The sequence below is a fragment of the Triticum dicoccoides genome, chromosome 7A (genome assembly GCF_002162155.2).
Source record: "Triticum dicoccoides isolate Atlit2015 ecotype Zavitan chromosome 7A, WEW_v2.0, whole genome shotgun sequence".
Lineage (NCBI taxonomy): Eukaryota > Viridiplantae > Streptophyta > Magnoliopsida > Poales > Poaceae > Triticum > Triticum dicoccoides.
Window position 1 is genome coordinate 422900296 of NC_041392.1, and position 10826 is coordinate 422911121.

Consider the following 10826-nt stretch of genomic DNA (forward strand, 5'->3'; position numbering starts at 1 on the left):
ACGGCGAAGACGATGCGCCAGATGATGGAGGTGACAGCTAGCCTCATCCTGACCAAGTCTCGACCAACGTGCGGCATGCCGACGAGCCGACTACCGCTGGTGTTGACCAGGATGAGATCGACCACGCGGCCACTCCACCACCCGAAGCCTCGACCTCCGCTGACCCCTCCGATCCGGCTTCTGCTCCTCTGGCCTAGGCGGCCAAGTTATCTTTTCTTCATGTTTTGTAATTTCTTTGGAACAGACTTGTTAGATTTGCGCAGTTCCACCCGCTGGGGGTGTATTCAAACTCTGTTGAATGCTGGCCAATGGCCTTTTATTATGTAAATTATCTTTGCCAATTTCCAACTTGCCTTGCTCTTCTGCTCTTTTTTACTTTTTTCATTTGCCGCCTTCCCTTAATTGTCGTCTTGCCAACCGGACAGCCGTTCTGTGGTCTGTGGCTAGGTCAAGTACTTGGCCATTTTTGGGAAGGCAAGTACTTAACCTTTGTAGAGCGTAGCAAGTTAAGTTGTAGAAACCGGCCGGCCGACTGCTCAACAGCCGGTTGGCAAGGCGGGGAGCCGGCTTGGGCTATGCAAATGCTTTGGTCCTTCGCCATTTTTCATGTGGGCACCATTTCCTGCCTTTAAGTCTTGCCAGCCAGACAGTCGCTCTGCGAGCTGCGGCTGATGGCAAGAGAGGGCTTAGGTGCCGGCACACTACTTGTCCGACTGCAGGTAGCATGGTCATAGCACAAGGCAGCAAGCCCCCGGGCCGACTAGTCGAACCCGGTGCCAGGCACAATAACAAATAACACATTCATAGACATAGAACTTGTCATATAGATAAAGAGGGTAGCCCCCGAGTGCTCCTTGAGGGTCCTGATGTCTTAGAATTTAATACAAAAGATGACGTGGTACATACTGCTTTTAACTGTAAAATCTTCGGAGGAGATTTGCATTCCACGGGCGCTCCGATTCCTTGCCGGCGTCGTCTCTCTTGCATGCTCTGGGCTTCTGTGCATCGATGAGGTAGTAGGAGTCGTTGCCCAAAGCTTTGCTGATGATGAACGGGCCTTCCCAAGGGGCTGAGAGCTTGTGCTGGCTGGCTGTTCGCTGGATTAGCCGGAGCACAAGGTCTCCTTCTTGGAACGATCTTGGCTTGACCTTCCAACTGTGGTAGCGGTGTAGACTCTACTGGTAGATGGCGGACCGGCTGAGTGCTAACAACCGGCCCTCTTCCAACAGATCAACGACGTCTTCTCTTGCTTCTTTCGCCTCCGCCTCCGTGTACATGGTGATGCAAGGTGAGTCAAACTCGATGTCAGTTGGGATGACGGCCTCGGCCCCGTAAACTAGGAAGAATGGAGTGAAGCTAGTTGATTTGTTCGGAGTGGTGCAGAGGCTCCAAAGGACGGCCAATAGCTCAACGATCCAGCAGCCAGCCGATCGCTCTAGAGGCTCGACCAGTCGGGGCTTGATGCCGGAGATGATGAGTCCGTTTGCACGCTCGACTTGGCCGTTTGACTCCGGATGGGCAACGGACGCTAAGTCCAGTCGGATGCCCTGCATCGCGCAGAAACGGACCAAGTCTCCCTTGGCAAAGTTTGTGCCATTGTCGACGATGATGCTGTGCGGTACGTCGTATCGGACAGTGATATCGGCAATGAAAGTCACAGCAGTCAGACCATTCAGTTTCTTGATTGGTTTTGCTTCAATCCATTTGGTGAATTTGTCCACGGCGACGAGCAGGTGGGTCATGCCGCCGCGTGCTGTCTTGAATGGCCCCACCATGTCCATCCCCCACACGGCGAAAGGCCAGGTAAGGGGGATGGTCTTGAGTGCAGAAGCTGGTAGATGTTGCTGGGAGCTGAACTTTTCGCACCCTTTGCAATGCTTGACCAACTCCTTGGCGTCTTCCAAAGCAGTCAGCCAGAAGAAACCATGGTGGAAAGCTTTGGCGACAAGGGATCTGGAGGCCGCGTGATGACCACACTCGCCTTGATGGATGTCTTTGAGGATTGCTTGACCTTTCTCTGCTTCTACGCAGTGTTGGAAGACTCCGGTCACGCTGCGCCTGACGAGCTCTCTGTTGACTATAGTGTAGGCTCCTGCTCGAGGCAGCACTTGCCGGGCCGAGATCTCATCAGCTGGCAATTCTCTGGTCACCAGGAACATGAGGATGGGCTGTGCCCATGATGGTGCTTGAATTTATTCTACTGCCACTACGACCACTTGTACTGGGGCGGTTGGGTTGGGAGGTGGCGGGTTGGAGCCAGCCACCACTTGTTGTGTTGTTGAAGTCTTTGGGCCGACTGCCGCTGCCCCCGGGCCGAGCTATGAAGTCACCGGGCCGGGTGCGGCTGCTGCGGTTTCTAAGCCGTTTGGTGAAGTCCCTGAGCCAATTGCAGCAGCCCCTAGGCCGGGCTATGAAGTCCCCTGGCCGGGTGCGACTGCCGCAATCCCCGCGCCGCCTGCCGAAGTCCCCGGGCCAGCTGCTGAAGCTCTTGAGTCGGATCCAACTGCTTCAGGAGCAGCCGGCATGAAGATGGACTCGAACTCTGGAGGAGGCTTGATAGACGGCTTGTGGAGGCACTGAAGGGATACGCCGGCTGGTATTGCTTGACGGGTGGAGCCGATCCATGCCAGGGTATGAGCTGACTCATTTTTGTTCCGTGGCATGTGAAGGAACTCACACCCCTCAAAATATCCGCTGAGCTGCTGAATGAGGAAGCAGTAACTTGCCATATTTGCATCCTTGGCATCCCATTCCCCAGACGACTGTTGGGCCACCAGGTCGGAGTCGCCGTAGCACAGGATCTGGCGGATGCCGATCTCTTTGGCCAGCCGGAGGCCATGTACTAGCGCCTCATACTCAGCGACGTTGTTGGAGGCGGCGAAGTGAATTTGCAATGAGTATCTGAGCTTGTCGCCTTTGGGACAGGTGAGGATAACGTCGGCTCCCAAGCCGGTGTGCATTTTCAAGCCATCAAAGTGCATCCACCAATGGGTGGAGTCCGGAGCAGGCGGCAGGTACTGGGTCTCGGCCTAGTCGATGAGGAAGTCGGCCAGTCCTTGGGACTTGATGGCAGTGCGCGGCTGGTAGAAGATGGTGTAGGGGGGCAGCTCGATGGCCCATTTGGCCACTCGGCCAGACACATCTCTGTTGCCTATGATCTTGGCAAGTGGAGCAGTGCAGACAACCATGATGGGGTGCTCTTGAAAATAGGGCTTCAGCTTCCTGGCTGCAAAGTGCACGCCGTAGCACATCTTCTGGTAGTGGGGGTAGTTCTACTTTGAGGTGGACAGCACCTCACTCAAGTAATACACAGGCCTCTAGACCGGCTATGCCCTGCCGGCCTACGGGTGCTCCACTACTATGACAGTGCTGACCACCTGGGTGGTGGTGGTGATGTAGAGGTACATGGGCTCTTTGGCAGCCAGGGCCGCTAGGACAGGCGGGGTAGTCAGCATCTTCTTCCACTAGAGAAAGGCCTCGTCCGCCTTATCGTTCCACTCGAAGTGAGTGGTTTTCTTCATGAGCTGGTACAGGGGAAGAGCCTTCTCACCCAGCCGACTAATGAAGCGGCTGATGGATGCCAAGCAGCCGGTGAACTTCTGGACGTCTCGCAATTGGGTGGGCTTCTCCATCCTCTCAATGGCTTTGATCTTCACAGGGTTGCACTCAATGCCGCGACTGAGACCAGGAAGCCAAGGAGTTGGCCGGTTGGTACCCCAAAGACGCATTTCTCCGGGTTGAGCTTGATATGAAACCGGCGCAGATTTTCTAAAGTTGCCTTGAGATCTTCCAAGAGCGTACCGCGCTTCTCCGTCTTCACCACAATATCGTCTACATAGACGTGGGCATTTCTGTCGAGTTACTTGAGGAGGCACTTCTGCATGCAATGCTGAAAGGTGGCACCAGCATTTCTCAAGCCGAATGTCATGGTCAGGTAGTAGGAGGCTCTGAATGGTGTGATGAAAGCAGTCTTCAGGTAGTATGTCGGGTTTAACTTGATCTGGTGGTATCCTGAATAGCATCCAAAAAACTCAACAGCTCGCATCCGGCTATGGAGTCCATCACTTGGTCAATCCGAGGCAAAGCAAGCGAATCCTTGGGACAAGCTTTATTGAGGCTGGTGTAATCAATGCACATGCGCCATTTGTTGTTCTTCTTCAGTACAAGGACTGGGTTGGCGAGCCACTCTAGAAAAAAAATATTTCCATGATGAAGCCGGCTGCCAGAAGCCGAGCTATCTCTCCACCAACAATTCTTCTTTTCTCATTCGACAAGTGGTGGAGGGGTTGTTTGGCCGGCTTGGCATCTGATCTAACATGTAGCTTGTGCTCGGCAAAATCCGTCGGAACACCCGACATGTCATTGGGAGACCATGCGGAGATTTCCCGATTCTCACGGAGGAAATCGACGAGCTCGCTTTCCTATTTGCTGTCAAGGTTGGCCCCTATGATAGTGTGCCTTTCCGGGTGCTCTAGGTCCAAGGGAATCTTCTTCATCTCTTTGGCTGGTTGGAAGGATCCCTAGGTCTCTGACTCTTTGGGCTCTGGTGACATGTCCGGCTGCTTGCTGGTCATGGCCACCACCCGGTCCAGGAGCTTCTTTTTAGCAGCAATCACAAGGGACTCGGCCAACCGGCTGCTAGCTGCAGCACAATCGGACGACTTCTCATAGTCTCAGGATATCGTGATAATGCCCTTGGTCCCTGGCATCTTCATCTTGAGGTAGGCATAGTGTGGCACCGCCATGAACTTGGCTAAAGCCGGCTGTCCTAGGAGTACATGATAAGGGCTCTCGAGGTCCACCACCTCAAACCAAATCGCCTCACGGTGAAAGTGATCTTTGTCTCTGAAAATGACATCTATCTTGACCTTGTCGATTGGTGAGCAGGACAGGCAGGGCACAATACCATGGAAAACAATCCGGCTGGGATGGAGATGCCTCTCTTTAATGCATAGCTTTTCCATGGTATCGCGGTATAGGATGTTGATGCTGCTGCCGCCATCTATCAGAATTCGGGAGAAACGAGCAGCTCGCCTCTCCATTGCAAGGGTGGCATCCAGTACCAGAGAATAAGAACCCGGAGAGGGCATCACCTCCGGGTGGTCAGCACGGCTCCAACTGATGGGCTTCTCGGACCAATGCATGAATTCTGGAGCACTTGAAGCAATGGCGTTCACCTCTCAGTGTTGTTGACGCCGAGTACGCCGATCGTCAGCCACACTGGTGAAGACAACGTAGGCTCCATGTTCTTTGGGGTAATCATCTTGAATGGCACTGACTACTGGTCGGGCCACCGACTACTGGGGAGGAGGCAGCGGCGGTCCAGCAGGCGGAGGGGGAAGCAGTCCTTCGCCCTTGGAGATTCGGGTGAGCCAGTGGCACTACCGGGTGGTGTGATTGGACGGCTTTGCGCTGCTGTGGAACTTGCAGGGAGCATCAAGGGTCTGCTCGTAGGAGAAGGCGGGCAGCCAAGCAGGCTTGTCGCCCTTCTGGCGCTTGGGGCCGGGTTGTCCATCAGGCTGCTAATCTTCGACTGTCGCCACCTGCTGCTAGTGGGAGCCGACAGCGGGGCCTTGTGCTTGTTGTCGTTCGGCTGCTGCCGCCGACTGTTTTCGGCAGCCGACGTTCTAGGGGCCGGAGGGAGCACCTTTCCGGAAGTGTCCACTCGGAGCTGCAACTTCATGGAGGAGTCGGCAGTGGCGTACTTGTCTGCTATGATCAGTAGTTCATCAAGTGTAGCAGGCTCGTCACAAAGGAGTCGGTGCTTGAGCAAGGTGCCCTCTCGGCACCCGGCGGTGAAGTATTCGATCGCCTGGACCTCATGCACCCCTTCGAAGGAGTTGCGCAATTCAGCCCACGCGTTAGGTAGTCGCGAGTGGACTCATCAAGGCCCTGAACGCACAATGAGAGCTAGCAGGGCTTGGGCGGCCGCTTGTAGGTGCCGGTGAAGTTGCAGATGAATACTTCGGTGAAATCCACCCAACTGTTGATGCTGTAGGGCTTGAGGCTGTTAAGCCATGTCCGGGCCGTGCCCTGGAGCATGAGGGGGACGTATTTCACGGCAACACGCTCGTTGCCACTTGCTATGCTTACGGCTGTGGTGTAGTCCACCAGCCAATCCTCTGGCTTCACGGAGCCGTTCTACTTGGGTGTGTCTCTTGGGAGTGAGAACTCTTTGGGGAAGGGCTCATCGCGAATAAGGGGGCCGAATCAAGGTGGGCCCATCGCGTCTTCTTCTTCCAGCGGCAGGGATCATGCTAGGCGGTCAATCGGGTGGTGGGCATCATTCTCTCCGGCTCCCTCTCGGCGGCCTAGCCGGTCGCGGAGTGTCGGGTGGTCAACAGGCGGCGGGGAAACGCGACTCTCCCTTCGAGGAGGCGGAGGTGGTGGATAGTCGCACCGTTGCACTACTACTCGTGGGCGGCCGTCTTGGTCGCGCTCGATGGTGATGCGTGTCCAGCTGCGGCTTGCAGCCGGCTCCTTGTCTCATCAATTGCGGACGCCACCTGTCGGCGTCCGGGAAGTTGCGCCATGCTCTTGGCGAAGGGGCGGGTTCTCCACCCATTGGCCGGGCTCTTCCGCACGGCAGCCGGCCTCTTGCAGGGCGGCCACTGCGTCGATAAGCTGTTGAACATGCTTCGTTATGTAGCGACGCTCGTCGCCCTCCAGGTGGTCCAGCTCGTCTGGTGCCGCCTGGGCAGCGCGTATGTTCTCCATGGGCGTGGCCTAGACATGGCGGTCTACTCCAATCATGCTGACGATGGTGCCACCTCGCTGTCAGACCATGCCCATGCGGCTGGGCCCGCCAGCAGTCGGCGTGCTACCAACAGCGCGGTCGTCCTTGCGCTGGAAGGCCTCGCAGAGGCGTCTCATGGTAGCCAGCTTCCTGGCGTTTTCAACGAGTGAGACGCGACGGGCCTCTAGCGTCTCGGCATCAGCATCTGCCGCAATGGGCGTGGACAGGTCCCACATTGCCGCCTGCAATGGTTCCTGGCTGGCTCCTCCGGAGGCCCCATCGTGGCTGATGACAAGCACCACCGTGATGGTGCTGGTGCCGCTCTCCGCGTAAGGGAGCGGGTCATCGATGACCACCATGTTGGTGGGGAAAGAGTCGAAGGAGGTCGTATCAGTGTCAACAAGCATCAGGTCGGTGGAGCCAACCGACTCTAGGTCAGTGGCGGGCTTGTTGGCGATGTGGAGCTTACCAAGGAGGTTGATGAAGTAGCTCTCGGAGCTGAGTGCGCCCGCGTCGGGCGCGGGCTCATCGGAGAGGCGGATCTCGCCAACAAGATCGGCGAGGCAGGCCGCGGCGCAAGCGACTTCCGCACCATGCAGCGTGTCGGCGCAAGCGCCATCGGGCGTGCCAGGCTGGCTGTGCTCTCTAGGGAGGAACAAGATTCCCGTCCAAAACAGATCTCCAGACGATGGTGCAACAGGCCCCACGGTGGGCACCAAAATGTCGGGGGTGTCGTGCGACATATGCCAAAGGATGTCTTATCATGGTGGGGGATAGTAAGACGTCGCTGGTGCCAGGAAATGGGATGAGGCGTAGACACGTAGCCAGCAAACTTTACCCAGGTTCGGGGCTCTCCCAGGAGATAACACCCCTACTCCTGCTCTGCGAGGTCTCCGCATGATCACTGAAGCAACAATGGTGGCTACAAGGTTGCTCCTTGAGCTGCTTCTCTAGAGGGGGAAGAAGAACAAGGCTAGCCCTAGCTTCCTCTCTCTATGGGTGTGGGTGTGATGACTAAAGTCTGAACCCTTTGCATGGGTGCCCTGGGGGGTTTATATAGGCCTACCCCCCAGGGATACAACGGTAATCTGGTCGGGTGTAGGACCTGGCAGTCAGTGTCTATAGTCGCCGGCTTCTCCGCCGGTCGCTGGGGCCCGCCGCCTGATGGGTCCCGCCGGCTGTCTTGTACTTCACCGACAGGCCGTGCCCGCCGCTTGTGGGTCTTGCCGGCAGCTTAACACTGTGGCCATGCCACTGATGATGTGTTCTTTGTCAGGGAAGGCGTGGCTACAGTGTCGCCGCCTGGCGGGCATTCACTATAGCCATTCCCCATCTCTTCTGGTTAATGACGCACAGATTTTTAGGGAGGAGGAGGGCCGCCTGCTGGGAGTCGTCCTCCCCTTACGCCGGCTGGTCGAAGCTGGCCACCTTCTGGCTTCTTACGGTCGGGTAGGGCCCGTCACCAGCGGGCCGTACCGACAGCCCGGAGTGGGGGCATGGCCCTCTCTGCTATGGGTGATGTCATGGGCCGTGTGGCAACAGTGCCGCGCCGGACGGGGATGTCCGTCCGGTACGCTGCACTATGGCCACGCTCCGCCCTAGATTCGGGGGTGGCAGATGGTACTGTAGCCACACCCGTCTTGTCGCCTTAATGTGGTGCAAACTTTGAGGGCATGAGGGGTCGCCTGATAGGTGCCGGCCTCTATAGAGGCCGCCTGCCAGGAGTCGGCCCATCTCATGGCTTTCTTCTGAAGAGCGCCATCCTCCAGCAGCCGGTCATAGCCACCAGCCGGTCCCAAGAAGGCGGTACTTCGTCGTTGAGGCTTGAGGGGCGTAGCCGGCCCCGATGTCTTGAATCATCATGGGGAGCAGATGAGGCTACCCGTGGTTGTTTACTCCGACATACACATTTCCAACGATCGGAAATTGAGCACAACGGTAAGATTCCTTGAAGAGGAAGAAATGCTAACACCTCAGTTCAAAAGATATCTCCTGCATCACCGAAGAACAACGTCTTCTGCTGACAGGTAATCATTTGAAGCATAAAAAGATTACTCTCAGTCTTTCATGTGTTTCGGCTAAGCATCACAACGGATTTAAGCATCGAGAACCTATAACACTATTAATAGTACGGAGGTCCTATGACTCAAAAGAGAGAAAGAAGAACAACGAAATAAATGCTACGTCTTCAATTCATCTTCAACTTCTCGACTGCAATCAATTTGTTCGGACAACATTGAACTTGTATTACTTCTCATTAGCAATAATTTTAAGGGGTCAACTCCTTGACTTCAATCTTCTCGCAAATACATCATAGCAAAACATAGCTCATCCTTCTCTACAAGAAGATATTCTTTGGTGAAGTTCCTCTAACTTAACACGGAATATAGCATTCTCTTCGGCCTGCATGGACTATTTCTCTCTGTATGCACTAGCAAACAAATCAATCCATGTTTGTTTCTGGCAACAATCTCCAAAACACAATGGCCAAGACTTTGCACCAACAATCTCCCCCTTTTTGGACGATTATTGCCAAACAAGAACACAAAGAAGGTAGATGAAGATATAAAGGAATGTATTGTAAAGGGAAATTAAGTAGTGGAAGATAATCATGAAGATAAGACACGCTCCCCTTGAAGATATGCATCTTGCTGAAGATTTGACTGAAGTCATACATATGTATGTAAGTACAAGGGATGTGATGTGAATCTTCGCTTGAGTAGGATTGATAGTAGATATCATCGTTGACTTAGCTAATGCACTCAATAATATCTGAGATGTTTACTACGACACATAATGATGTAGGATGGAACCCTAGGGGCCGATCTTTCATGATTTGGAGGGGGATTTCCAAAGAACACGATGAACACACAAGGGAAAACAAGAGGGGGAACGAGAGGAAACATGCAAATCAATTAGATTCGATTACACTTGTGCTAGATCCGAGTACACAAAGGGAGATACATGATCCAAATCCAACAAAAGACAATACAAACGGCAACGAGTTCTTCCCAATCCGTGAGGAGATGGGGGCTTGAATCCAGTAGGGGATATTCCCTAGATGGGGTCTTGAATCCACTTGGGAGATCTTCTCCTTGGAGGCCTCAGTCTCCAAATGGAGTAGGTATCAATTGGATGAGCAAGGCTCTATCTCCAAAATGAGCTATCACAATGCTAACCCTAGAAAAGTGGAGGAGGAGGTGTATATATAGTCTAAGGGGGCAAAGGGGTACATGGGCTTCGGCCCAAAATGCATACGCAGGTGGGGGTCCAGATGATCCGGGTGGTGGCCCAGATGATCCGGGTGTCAGGGGGTCCAGATGATACGGGCGACTGTCCGGGGACATCGTAGCGGCAGTAGGGCATCCGGATGTATGGTCGGCGTCCAGACGTCCCGGTGGATCTTGATGATTCGGAAGTTGGTCCGGATGGTCTGGCTTCGCTCAGGGCCATTCTGTCCTGGGATATCCCTTGTACAGGCCGGGGCCTGGATCATCGGGCAGGGCTGGATCGTTCGGATGGGGGTCCGGATCATCCGGGCAAGTCTGGACTTGGCCATTTTCTTCTCCATCTTCATAGTCCTCTTCTCCCTTCGGTCAATCTGGCTCCTTGGCTTCTCCATGGCTAGCTCCTTGGTAACTGAGGTATGCAAAGTGTCTTTGTTTGAGGTAGTAGCCATGTCTCATGTGTTTCAAAGAGGAATTGTGAATGGAGAGATGCCACCTTGGTCTCGAGAGCTCTTGGATGTGCTCGTGTCATCAGTCCACTTGGCACTTGGTGAGATGTCGGTAGGTCCATGGGGATGACCATAGGATGCTCCACATCATCTCCCCCTGTCGGTGTCAAAACCGGCGGATCTCGGGTAGTGGGTCCCGAACTGTGCGTCTAGGCCGGATGGTAACAGGAGGCAGGGAACACGATGTTTTACCCAGGTTCGGGCCCTCTTGATGGAGGTAAAACCCTACGTCCTACTTGATTAATATTGATGATATGGGTAGTACAAGAGTAGATCTACCACGAGATCAAGGAGGCTAAACCCTAGGAGCTAGCCTATGGTATGATTGTTGTATATGGAGTTGATTGCCTATGG

At 54.5% G+C, this 10826-nt stretch overlaps 1 pseudogene; it reads right to left on the bottom strand.

Annotated features, from left to right (window-relative positions):
• Positions 1 to 1175: 1175 nt before the first annotated feature.
• LOC119333527 lies at positions 1176 to 2960 on the bottom strand (annotated as a pseudogene).
• Positions 2961 to 10826: the final 7866 nt, after the last annotated feature.